At 40.6% G+C, this 11,303-nt stretch overlaps 1 protein-coding gene across 10 annotated transcripts in view; it reads left to right on the top strand.

Annotated features, from left to right (window-relative positions):
• The first annotated feature begins 16 nt into the window (after window positions 1–16).
• Window positions 17–11,303, top strand: part of erc1b (ELKS/RAB6-interacting/CAST family member 1b) — a 171,741-nt gene continuing 160,454 nt past the window's right edge. For all 10 annotated transcript variants that reach the window (XM_035527787.2, XM_035527786.2, XM_035527785.2 and 7 more), the window contains exon 1: window positions 17–596. The gene's annotated coding sequence lies outside the window, so the exon portion shown is untranslated. The remainder of the gene's footprint in view (window positions 597–11,303) is intronic.

Below are 11,303 nucleotides of genomic sequence, written 5' to 3'. Positions count from 1 at the left end.
AGGGTCACGTGAATGGGGCTAAAGTATCAAACTAAGTAATAGTTCATAGCAAAAGAAGAAATGGCACAAGTCAAAAAAATAAGTGTGTCCACATATGACATGTCTGGAATAATTAAACACCTCGAGGAACTATAACCACATTTTTGCTTGTTTAAACGACTTTCATTTACAAAATGATTAAATCTGTAATATAATATTTCTAACTTAACTTAACTATATCAGAGAATACATCATAGCAGGTGAGAGAAGGTCCTCCGTACGCTACAGATTTCAGAAGGCTTCAATAAAAGTTTTGTAAATCAGCATAAATGACCAGACGCACTTGGCTCCTCGCTGCAAGCGGAATGCAAAGGGTCGCGTGCGTGGCGTCGTGCAGGCCGGTGACGAGAGCGCGCATCCAGATTCCTTACGTCACTGAAGCGCCCTGGCTCGCGGAGCTGCTGGTAGTGCTGGCAAGAGAGCGAGAAAAGAAACAACTACTGCAAAAGCGGATTTCCTCACATTTAAAGGATTTGGAACTGATAACGGTCCGTCTGCAGGACGAGAAACGGCACTAAAATACCCCGAGAATTTGGAAAAACAGGACATCGCTGAAGGTAAAAGAGCTTTTAAAGTGATTTTCATCAGTGCACTCTTGGGTTGAGTAGTCCATATGCTCGTCTTGTCGGACATTGCCCACTGATTTGGAGTAATTTTGCAGCAAATCCACTATGTATTTCGCACATCAGATGTCTTTTTTGGGGAGGTTGAAATATGCACTCAAACTACAATTCACGTAAAGAAGGCTGTCTTCTTACTGGAGACCATTAACGCGAGCGTGGAAGAGGCTCGGGAAATGCTGTTGCGCCAGCAAGCAATGGAGGAATAGGAGGAGGGAAAAGCGAGAAAAGATATTCACCAGACTACGGGTGTCTCCTTTCATTGCCGTTTCCCAGGCAGGTACCCACCAAGCTAAGTCTAAAATAGTGTCACGGAGGAAACGCGTCTATTTGGACCGCTCAGAAGAGCGTTTTCTCCTTAAAACCGCTATAAATCTGTCGCGGCCAGTCCAGCCCGACGTGTGTTTGCAGGCGGCGGCAGCCTTTTCAAAGGGGAGCCCTCAGACTGAGTGCTCGTAGTTTTAAAGGCTGTTGTCGGCGTGTCTGGGGGAAGACATGTCGCCTTCGCCACATAGTTGCTTTGGTGGCGCGGTTAATCAGCGGCTTTCGGACCAGGTTACCTGAGGTGTGCTAGAAAAGTAGCGGCTTTTGAGTGACGTGTTGAGTGCGAAATGTTGAACAGCCCCGACGAGTTTTTCAGTACGTTGGGGGAAAAAAAACAATCAACACTCTGCTTAGGTTGTATGTCCCGCCAAACGTTTTTTTTTTTTTCCATGAGCGTTAAGGTTCAAAGTAGTTGTTCATTCTGTCAGATGTGACTCTTTGTCGCTCAGAAAAGACCCTTTCCCTTCCCCTGTAGTGGTTCGGCGAGCCCCTCCCATTAGCCTTCAGCTAGCGCCCACTGTGAGGTGGCGGCCCAGGAAACCTGCAGCCTCGGAATAAAAGCCTCACTCCAGCGGACAGCACTGGGGTATTAAAGGGCACCACTGAGGGTACTTCTCATTTTTGATAAAGGTGTACGAATGAACTGCCTGACTTGAGCAGTGAAACCCAGTAAATTTGAGATGAATCAACAGGTTACGTTTGTATAAGCTTTCCGAGGCTCCTGTCTGATATGCAAGGATGCCACTTTGCCGTGTCCATTGGCGCAGAGGCACATTATATCTCCCGTTACATGTACGGTAGTGTTGGCACATTTTGTCTCCCGTTTGTGAGGTTTTCCTGACACCGAGTATAAGGCATTGATCTGTGCACATTTATCTTAGATTGTTGGTTTGTGTAAATGTTGTCTTGAGTGTGATAAAGGTTACTTTGTGGCTTGTGCGCTTTTAAGATGGCCACGTTGCCTCACGTTATCCCTACATGAAAATGATTGTGAAAGAGCCCTGTCTTTCATAAAGGAGATTCATTTGTACATATCACTTAATATAAAGATGATAAACATTTGAAAGAAAGACAGCAGTACACCTCTTGACAGTACTGCATGGTGGCCATATAAAGTGCACATTACATTGACGTTTAGGAGCATGACCGGAGCACCAGATCAGCAGAACTACCTTGCAGGGTCAGAAATATGTATGGCATAATTTGGTCCTGAGAACAGCAATGATGCCTTATTTATCTGCTTACTTCTGAGGACATGACTGCAGAGCACGCTGTGTAGTTTAATCAGTTAGAGTTTCAACATGTACCAACTTGTCTTAGTCCAAAAAGAACATTTTGGCTTGTCGGGTGCAATAACTTACATTTTACTTGGTTACCACTGGAAACATGACACACCCCATTGTCATGAGAACAGAATAGCATGTAGTCTAAGGGAGCAGCATGTAGTCTACTACCATCAGAGTGATTCTGAAGGTGAAGAACACAAAGTGTCTGAACTTTCTTTAATTTGGTGTTAGGCCTATGCAATTAACGAGCTTTCTTTGATTCAACTGAGCAACTAGAGGCTTTGCCTATGCCATTGTAACCTAAGAAGTTAATGTAATGTTGGAGGTAAAAGGGCAGAGGGAAGCCTGGTCTGTAGCTTGTAGTCCTATCCTAAAGTTTAGGGATCTTGACTTGGCCCTTGTGATTATCATTAAATGAGAGGAATTCAGATGTCCTTTTGCCCCAAACTTTGTTCTCGGAGACAAAGCAGTTTTTGCTTATTGCCCCACATCCATGCAGATAAAAGGATATCTTTTGGAATGTGGAAAAAAAGGATTACATATCTTCTCTTGACAGACTCTACCATATCCTATTTTATGGATACTATGCAGCTAAGGATTTCTGGCTTTGTTGTACAATTTCTAGGACCGTGTATCCATAGCCTGGCATTAAAGGGCCCATATCCAACATTTAATTTAATATTTTTCCTAGATGTCAACTTGTTTCTTTGGCATTCTATTACAAAAACACTCATTAATTCATTTTTACAAAACCATTTTCCAACGTATTTTAACCCCTTATAATCAAACAGGCTGTTTGTTACTGTGCCTTTAAGGTAGCAATATGCAATTTTTCCAATAATTCTTTTTCACATTATGAAGTAGCCATTATACTGACACCTAATGGCTTGGATGTTTCAGAGATTCTCTACTAAATCTATTCTAAAAAGGGTTGCCACCAGGTGAGGGACCTGCTCTATGGAGCATGAGCTACAAATCAATTTGATTGTTCATCCCATGTGAGCTGCATTTTATAGAGAAGATTTGTAAATAATAATTAATCACTAAATATCATTTGCTACTTTTTGGTGGTAAAAATGACTTATTACTCCTTTAAGACGATAATGAGCACCGTTCTGATTAGCTGCCCTGCTCATTCAAAAAGCACTTGGAGCTGAATGTAATTGGGTGGGGCTAAACTCCTATAGGCTGGAGATATGTAAATGACTGCTCATATCAGAGAAATTGTGATTTCAAAATGGGCTGTTTTTGCAGCTTAGCCTCCGTCTATGGGCAAGGGATTCAACAGTTTATTTTGAAACTGTTACAATATTTACATATTTCTTCTAAATTCTTTTGCATTAAAAAAGCAAAAGGAATACTCCTTTAAAGGAATACTCCTTTGTTAAACTAATCTTGGAATACTCCAACCAGTTGAATGACTAGAAACACATGTGCGTAATCTAAGGGTGGTTGTTGCAGTGTTTTATTTATTTCTTTTTGTAAGCACAGGGAAATATTTTCTATGATATGTTCTTTATAATTGGCCATATGTTTTGGATACAGAAGATGGAGATGAGTTTAAGTATGGTGGAGTATTCCTTTAACCTTATTCTCACTGTAGAATACCCTTTTATTTTTCATTAAATTTTTTGTTTCATGTTTTACTGTTATGAATATGTTTGCTAGTTGTTTCTAAGGCTCAAAGAAATGAAATATACATTTATGGCATTTAGCTGACGCTTTTATCCAAAGCGACTTGAGCCATTGAAGGTAAAGGGTCTTGCTCAGGGGCCCAACAGTGGCAACTTAGCAGTGGTGGGGCTTGAACCAGCAAACCTTCCAATTACAAGTCAAGTACCTTAACCACTGAGTTGTAGTAGTATGCCTAAATATGCATATGCCTAATAAAAATTCTCTCAGCGTAATCATAGAAAGTTGTTATTGTTCCTTTTCTTTGAAAAGGTGAACAATTGCATTGAAGTCCCCAGCCATGACACAAAGCACAATTTGGAAATTGTTTCCCAGTTGTAGAGTTGCCAAAAAGATCAAACATGGTATAAAGCTTGAAGAGAGGTTATTTTTGTTACTGCTGCTGTTAGTGTCTTGAGAGTTTGGTGTGAATGCCAGTGTTGTTGTAGGTGGTTGAATATGGCTTTGTTTTTGGGCTCAGTTTGTGGTCTTGGGCAATACTGCAATCTAAACACTTCCTGGTAAATTTCAGCGAGGGATTTTTGGGCCCATGTCTTCACTCTAGTACTAACAACAATTCTGATGTCTACATTAGGCCTCTGAAGTTGCAGTCACAAGATGGGGAAAATTGTGTGTGTGTGTGTACGTATGCTCATGTACAGTTAGTTTGTGTTTGTAGTTCTGTAGTCCCATCCGGTGACCTACACACAGACTTGGTGCAGGAGTTGGTCTGATTGTAAAGCCTTATGCATTCTCTTCTCCAATCTGTTTTTAAATGGTCTTATTGCCATGTTTTTTTTAATGTATTTTTCTTTGATTTAATTTGTTTTATCCTCAGTATTACATATAATTTATTAGGCCTATAGGAATAAAGAATTGAATAATTCCATAACTTTTGTATCTTGCATGCATTAAAATGCATGTACTACCTATACAAACCAAATGTAAATGCTCTTTACAAACTGCAAACAGGAAATACAGGAAAGTGAAATTTCACAAGTTCATATTCTGGTCTTTGAAGTACTGTGAAGAAAGAATACACCTGTTTGATTAATTGACTTAGCAATTCCATGTGACACAAATTTTAGTTTCTATATCTTTTATAGCTTAATGTGTACAATACACAAATAGCATTCAGGTCAAATGACTCCAGTGTTGGTAACTGAAGCCAAAGTGTGAATTTGACACACAAGCAATTTTATTTGCATTTTAGGGCGGGTTCACACCTGCATATAAATCCATATTTCTGTTACATTTTTTTAAATGGTTGATTAATTCAATTGCTTGATTAATTCAATCATTGATTGCTTTGTTGGATTTAATAATTTGGTCAGTATGTTTGAATCAGGTCAGAATTGTACATTATTGATGTACCAGAAGGTTAAAGTTACATGATGGATGGGTGCTTGCTGTTTGTCTGTAGCACATGATAGATGGGTACGTGATGACGTTGTCCACTGAAGAACATGATGGTCAGGTACATTCTTGGCCATTTCCTGTTTTATATGTTTTTTGTTTCTTCCTCACTGTTGACTTTGAATGGAAATTAAATGCAGTGGGACTCCTGGTTCTTTCTGACCGTCTGATTCACAGTAATCATTTGGGCACTGCTCCGCCCCAAACTTGGTTCACAGTTCAGTGAAAACTGAATCTACCGCCCTCTGTGATTACGCCATTCTGGAAGCACAGCTCCATATGTGCGGTTTAGGGCAACCCCATCGCCCTACAGAGTCAGGGTGCAGAACGTCATGGCCATAAAGAAAATAGCACCACCTCTCCTCTTGCAGATGTCCATGTTGAGTCCATGGAGAAGAGCTGTTCGGTTAACATGCTTCTGTTTGTGAGATTCATACAGTCACTCGTTGAATCTCACTGATGTAACTGGGTTGCGAGTTACTGTATTAGACCCTCATGCTGCAGACATCAAGTCGAGCAGATTCTGAGCAGGTACTTGTCAACCCTGTCTCTGGGCTCATCACATGGTCGCATTGCGGTCATTGCACCCGTGCTAGGCATATTGTGTTAATGTGGGATTGTCTTAAACGGTGGGCGTGAGGGTAGAGTAGCTGCAGGGGGACTGCTGGGTGCTGAAGGCTGGCGTGAGAAGATCTCCTCCGGAGCCAAATGAAGTGTAGCTTCCGCACTCTTCAATCATTTCTGTATACACTGTAAAATTCATGGCGTGATTGCAGACGCGGAAGAAAGCTTCACGTTCCCAGAGTACTGTAGGCCCTCTCCGGAATCATTATGCCATGGGCGTGATGGACGCTCCCTGGATTTTCACGTGTAAAATTATAATCTCCTCATTTCACCCTTCTGGTGCCAGAGCTCTGCCTGGTGCATTGGTGCTAAAAATGAACTCTGCAGGTTCCTGGCTTGGTCCTGAGGATCACTTCCAGGTGAAGCACAGGGCAGGACTGAACTCAGACTGCATGTCCCAGCAATATTCTATTCTAAGATGCATTCTTCGTCTTCTTTGCTGTCGTCTTCTGTTCCGTATCTCCCTACTTATCGGGTTTCTTTCTATGAATTTTGCTTAGGAATGCCTTGTTTGCTTTGCTGACGGTGATTTTATCATCTCGGCTGAGTACCTTCCTGCTCTCACTCTCAGTGTAGCGGGGTTTTTTTTGTTTGTTTTTTTATGTAACGCGCAGCTTTTCCATTAACAATGTACGGACAACTACAACTGAAGAGAACCGGGCATTAAAACTCTTCTCGTGCAGCACAGATTTGTTCTTCCCTGGTCTTTCTTTTTCAGCATCTCAGATCCCTCTGGGCTCCGCTGCACTCACCCATCAATGCCTTTGTGTCAGTCTTCTTAATAATGCAGTATTGACTTTTCATGGTGATTTATTATTTAAATATTGAATGTTCAATCTAATTTGAAAAATTGGATATAGGCCTATTACCCAGTCCAAACAGATGATCATGGCGCTTGCAAATAGCAACATAAGACTTGGGAGTGGGAAACTTCATCTTAATTTTAACTCAAGAGATTCACAAAATTATATTCTTACAGCTCAGTATTCCTATTTGTTTCCCTAAAGCTCAGAATCTTTGATCTGCGAATCATAAGGTATGGAATAATGTCGAAAGAGGATGGGAGAGATGACTCGGCTGTTTTCATGTTTTCTGGGGTTTTTTTGCCAGTCGTTGTTACAGTTGTGAAGTGAAGTTTTGAAGGAATTTTTAATTTTTTTCTCTCTAAAGAATTCACTCCTGTGAATATACAGGTGCAGGATGTGCCATGGTCCCGTTGATTCTGACAAAAGTCTAATCTTTATCTGGAAAACTACAGGGATGTTTTCCTTGGAATGTTTGGAAACTGTGCAAATAATTATACTAACAGGTGCACAGAGTGATTTGAAATGACTTATACGAGGTGATTAATAAGTGGATAGAGATGGATTCACAGAGTAGCTTGAAACTTGGACACTGACAAACAGACTTCTTGTTTTCTGACTAAAGTAGTCTTGAGTACTCCACAGAGGTTATGATGCTCTGTTTAGCTTTGTGGCCAAATTGGTTTCAGGAAGAATGGGATCATATAACGCTCCTCCTTAGTGGGATGTTATAGGCACTGTTCTCCCTCTACCCACAATGCCCAAACTGTATTTTCATAGTTACACTAATGATGCACCCAGAGCCGACGCTGTAGTAGATTTATGATCGTTAGGGCGCGCTACCATCCAAAGATCTCAGCTAATTTTCTTGATGACATGTTTTTGCAGACGTGGAAGGCCAGTGAGTTGCTTTGGTGCATCACTTTGTGCTGTGAATGTGACCATTACAGTGCCATTTCCTATCGAGTTGATTAGGACCGTCTGAGCCGTGATTTGACGTAGCCATTCTCCTTTCCCGTTCACTCCGGGATTGTTAATCACAGGCGAATCTTTGTTTGTTTGTTTGTTTCAATCAAGTACACAGTATTTAATTAATAAGGTTTTGATTTATTTACCAACGGCTAACTTTCAGCATACATGGCATAAAGGTAACGATGTCATTCCAAAGAAAATGAAAAAATGAAAAATGTCCTTGTTGAGCATGGTATTCTTATAAGAATAAAGGTGTTTGAGTCCTGTAAGAAGCCACTGCACACATGCTGGATGTTTCCCAGCTCATAGAAATATGGTGGCCATCGGAAAACTGTTCACTATTATTACCTTGCAGTGGCCTTATGTGAGTTTAGGCTGTTGATTGGACACTGTTGATCTCCTTTTTAGCTTTTCTGTAAGATACACACACAAATCTTCCGCTTATGTTGCAGTCTAGTGATGCAGAATTTCCCATGTAGAGTTCACTAGTTCTTTACTTCCAGGTTTAGTTTACTGGTGTCTGTCAGGGCTCAGATTCGTAAGGTCTGACGCACACGGGTGTGCTTTCTCCCCGTGTCCTTGTTTGACCCTTCGCTTCTGACGCTCCGCTTTAGATGGTCGTTTTCATTCGGTCGTTGGAAGCCTCTCGTGACGATTGCTTACCTTGCCTACCTGATTAACAAACTCCGGCTTGCTGTATTGCTAATTAGCTAAACTGACAGGGTTGTTTTCTTCCTTCTCCATGTTTGAGCTTTGTCGCTTCATTCCAGCGCGCGCACACACACACACACACACACCCCCCACACACACACTATATGTAGTGCATGTTAATAAGCACTGGAAAGGAAGGTTCAGTTAGCCAATGTTTTCAATTTTAATATGAAACATGTAAACAAGAACATTTAACAATTTGTTTATCCCCATTTGTAATACTTAAGTATTTAAAAGTTAAATACTGTAAAGTAAAATTAATGCTGATACAAACTAATATCACTGCGAGGTCTTGAGTTGTGCAACATGGACACCTCAGGATGTTTTTATATATATATATATATATATATATATATATATATATATATATATATATATATATATATATATATATATATATATATATATATATATATATATATATATATATATATATACACACACACACACACACACACACACACAAACCAATTCTAGCACACGTGGAGGTGATGCCTAGGGTATTTAGACCTGCTGGAGTTATGTTTATTTGTTTGCAGTGACAGGTCAGATAAAAGGGGCCTTGGAGACAGATCTGATTGATTTTCCCTCTGACTTCAATTGCAGCCTTTTTCAGGAAGTCTGTAGGCACACCCAGTCTGTGGCTCGCTTCATACACACTTGCAGAAAACAAAGAAAATGGCGAAACAATCACTAGTCTTCACTAGAGTTCATTTTAAAGGGTGGAGTTAACACGTAAAGAGTAAAAAAAATAGAGAAGCAAGAGGTGAAACCCTGATTACTGTGACGCAAAACGTGTGTCTTCAAGCATTGTGCAGTATTACTGTGAAGTATCAGGGTTTCAGTGTTATCACGTCAAAGCTGAATGCAAAATGGTGTGTAATTGTATGGTTTTAATCTTTTGTGCAGTTGTGTTTGAAAAGCTGGGGTTTCAGAGGGGTCTAGATTCTTTTGTATGTTATATAAGCGTATAAATTATTTAATATAATTTGTATGAGCTGTACCGGTTTGTTTTACCTTTATGATAACACTTCCAAATGAATAGCTTGAACAAGTTGACCTCCAAGACCACTGCGATGGATCGGTCATATTTTGTTATCGTGGTTGTCACCCTGGTTAGTGTGTGCCACTGTGTCTGCTGGCGTTGTCGTCAGCGCTGGAGTTATCAGCCCATGGTTGTTTGCGTTGGTTGGACTGCTTATTGTCACTGTGTCATTTTGACGGGGGAAAAAAAAAAACAGCTAAACAGCTCCCACTCGTTCTCTCTCGCTCTTTCTCTCACTCACTCACACACACAGTTTATTGCTGTGAGTCTGTGTGAAGAACTTGTAACTGGAATGTGTAATTGGATTGTTGATTTTTAACAGAGCTGAAAATGTGATGGAGCAGGCAGTGTTTGTGGCCACGCCCCCAAACTCTCTGTCTCTCCTGGCGCAATTCCTGTGAGCTTTTGCTTCCTTCCATTAATGGCCAAAGAAACACCTTAGGCCTCCTGCTGCCAATAATCTTTTTATATATATATATATTTTTAAGTACAACTGCACTACACTGGGGATTATCTCTGTTCTTGTGAATATGGCCAACTCTGATATCCTAGGAAGTCCTTTTGAAAGCCATTTTAAATAATACATTCATTTATGGTCTTTTTTGTTAGTTTCTGTGATGAGTTGTCTGTATTTTTCATTCAGAAAACGCTTGCCCTACACAAGCTGATGATGATTTAGCCACACTTTTGTGCATTCATGTTTCTGTTACGCTCCATGTGTTCAAGTTCTTCTCCAACAGGCCATAAGCTTATTTTATCTTAACAGTAAGCAGACTGACTTGAACTGTACTCATGCGGCCGCTTTCACAGTGAGCAAGAGCTGTTGTCCCGGGCCATATCATTTATACAGAGCTAGTCTTTGATTTCACAGTGAGCAAGAGCTGTTGTCCCGGGCCATATCATTTATACAGAGCTAGTCTTTGATTTCACAGTGAGCAAGAGCTGTTGTCCCGGGCCATATCATTTATACAGAGCTAGTCTTTGATTTCACAGTGAGCAAGAGCTGTTGTCCCGGGCCATATCATTTATACAGAGCTAGTCTTTGATTTCACAGTGAGCAAGAGCTGTTGTCCCGGGCCATATCATTTATACAGAGCTAGTCTTTGATTTCACAGTGAGCAAGAGCTGTTGTCCCGGGCCATATCATTTATACAGAGCTAGTCTTTGATTTCACAGCGTAGGTCTGAGCTAAAGTTGCGTAGATTTGAAAGTCCACCAGTATGTTATGATTTCACATGATGTGCCATGCAAAAAAAAACAAAAGTCCCGACTATAAACAAAGGTCTGCTGTCTGAACGACAGTGTAGGTTTCAGCAGGAGTAAATGTGTCAAACAGCAGGCTTATTGGTGAACAAATGACTCGCATGGAACTGAATGCGAACAAAGGGCTCTTTTGATGTGAAATGTAAGTATGCACATGTTTGATATGATCACACGAGTAGCTGGTGGAGTTGTGCAATTCTTCTGAGCTTAAAAATTATTCATGATTAAGTTTGAGGTTCATGACCGACCGTAGCCTCCTGATGGCGTGTCTCATGATCTATTTCCTTATTTGTATGTATAAAAGTCTCTTTTTATATATCGGTTACTGATTCAGATCAGTAAAATGACATGTAAGAAGTGCATCCTACGGTGCACTCCATCAGCTAAAACCACCCACTCCCAAGCTCACTGGGCAGCTCTCTGTTTGGATTTTTTTCAAACCTTCGGCTCTGATAGCGTCTGAAGGCATGCAAAATGAAAGCACTCATATTAATCCTGGCAACTAATGTAAACTCAGGCTAAGCCATTA

Source organism: Electrophorus electricus, chromosome 11 (assembly GCF_041902795.1).
Source record: "Electrophorus electricus isolate QZ-2024a chromosome 11, ASM4190279v1, whole genome shotgun sequence".
NCBI lineage: Eukaryota > Metazoa > Chordata > Actinopteri > Gymnotiformes > Gymnotidae > Electrophorus > Electrophorus electricus.
Note: the sequence above shows the minus strand (reverse complement) of the source record. Positions and strands in the feature narration are given on the sequence as shown.